This window comes from Myotis davidii, unplaced genomic scaffold, assembly GCF_000327345.1.
Source record: "Myotis davidii unplaced genomic scaffold, ASM32734v1 scaffold401, whole genome shotgun sequence".
In the NCBI taxonomy this organism is placed as follows: domain Eukaryota; kingdom Metazoa; phylum Chordata; class Mammalia; order Chiroptera; family Vespertilionidae; genus Myotis; species Myotis davidii.
The window spans coordinates 1,528,788-1,530,947 of NW_006291020.1; the positions used below are offsets into that span (position 1 = coordinate 1,528,788).

The 2,160-nt window shown below is 51.4% G+C and overlaps 1 protein-coding gene across 1 annotated transcript in view; it reads left to right on the forward strand.

Annotated features, from left to right (window-relative positions):
• The window catches only part of NME7 (NME/NM23 family member 7), a 111,581-nt gene that overhangs the window by 62,035 nt on the left and 47,386 nt on the right, over nucleotides 1–2,160 (forward strand). The gene's annotated exons all lie outside the window — the stretch shown is intronic.

Sequence of the window (2,160 nt, forward strand, 5' to 3'; positions counted from 1 at the left end):
ATATCACTGCTGGGACCACGTCCCCTCTGCACCCCCAGCCTCTCTCCCTCACCCTTTATTCCACAGGCGCCATCTCGATCCCCACAGGGGTTGAGAGATTTTGGTAACTATCTTCTTCTGCCTGTAATAGGCTTTTTACTTTCTTCTTCTTCTGAGTGTGTATGTGTGTGTGAATGCATGTGTGTGTGAATGCATGTGTGAGTGTGTGTGTGCATGTGGTTATGATTTTGACATTTCACTTGTTTTCATTTCCCTTCCTTATATCTGCACCCCATTTCCTGGTGCGTTTACCTGAACAGTTCTCACAATGAGTTTCCCTTAATGCCTTGTTCCCTCTCATGTATTTTCCTTTTTACTTTTAAAACTTATTCCTCCTTAGTGACTCTTTGCCTCTCTTTGGCTGCATGAAGTGTTTTCTCTCCCATGATCTGTTCCCTTCAAGATCTCTTAGCTTAATATTGTCCCTTTTTTCCCTTTTGTAAGAAATGGACCTCTGTGATCCATCTCCAGCATGGTCGGCTTCTGAGGGAATTTGCGGAATTTCCCCAGGGCAAGCAGAATGTGGGGCCAGCATCATGGTGGAACCCCTCCTCCCCAGGCATCTGCCTCAGCTAGACAGTGGGGGGTGGGGGAGGCGGAGGCAGCGAGGAAGGCCTCAGCCCAATTCTTAAATGGCCCAACGTAAGACAGCAAGACCTAGGCGACGTATAGGAAACAGGTGGCCTCATAGTACCAGCCAATGAGGAACTGGAGGAGGGACTAAATAAATAGGCTATGATCCCTGCCCACATGTGCTGTACAATGCCTGCTCCCGAGAGTGTTATTAAAAGTCTCATTTTCACCACGCTTCTGTTCCCCAGTCTGTCATTGAAATTCGGACGGGTCATTTCTCACACCCTGCCGCTTGTTATTCATAGTGAAGGTCACTTGCTCTGACTCTCTGAGAAATAATCAGACATGTCCCCATCACAGTCAGAAGGAGGGTGAGAATTTCCGCCCTGGGCTGGGCACAGCCGCCAGCAGAGCCGCCAGCATCCGAGTCCCAGGAGCTGCAGCGGGCAGCCTAATCTCCCCAGTGCACACGCAGTCAGTTTCAGGTGTCAGCACTGCACTTCCTAGAGACACAGGCTTCGTGGCGAGGCGGGAGGAATGTATTTTCAAACCTTCTCGAGGCCCAGGGAAGTTAGCATTTGGGGCACCTTCCCAGACTCAGTAGGTGGAAAGAGCCTGCCACCTTCCCAGACTCAGTAGGTGGAAGCCCTGGCCCCGGTGCCAGGTTTGGGCCCAGGGTCAGTTGCAGTGGCAGGAACAGTCCTGAGCCGCAGTGTCCTGGGAGGCGGTTCCGAGGCGTTTTATTTATATCTTGGTGAGACAGTCCTACCACTGGAAAAGCCCAAGAAAGGGATTTGGGGCATAAATGTGACCCTGCAGACAAGTGCCCCCTTTCATGTTCATTTGTTGGCTTTTGATTGGTGACCAGAGATGGCAGGACAGTGATCCCAGATCCTCTGTAATAAGTGTGGGCAGGGCTTTTGAAAGCACTTAAAATATAATGAAAATATTAACTCAGTGCATACAACCTAGGAATTGACTATTCATACTATTTTAAAACTAGAGGCCTGGTGCACAAATTCATGCCTGAGTGGGGCCCCTCTGGGTAGCCTGCAGAGATCGGGCAGAAACCCTCAGTCCAATGCCGCCTGCAGCTCCTACCTGCCTCTAGCTGGGAGCCCTGCGTCTGGCGCCCTTCCAAGAGGAGTGGCCTGTAAATTGGGCTGAAACCGGCTTTCCAGCATCCCCCAAGGGGTCCTGGATTGCAAGAGGGCGCAGGCCAGGCCGAAGGACCCCACCAATGCACAATCGGGCCAGGGAGGGACTGCGGCAGGGCTCCAGGGCATGTCCCGGCCCATCTTGCTCAGTCCCTATTGGCCAGACCCCAGCAGCAAGCTAACCTACTGGTCAGAGCATCTGCCCCCTGGTGGTCAGTGCATGTCATAGTGAGCGGTTGAGCAGCCTTAGCATATTGCGCTTTGATTGGTTGAATAGTCGACTGGTCACCAGATGACCGGACACTTAGCATATTAGGCTTTTATTATATAGGATCCCGTTCTTTCTAATAAAAGTCCTTTCAGGGTGCTTCAAAAAGAGGTTTCCCCAGTG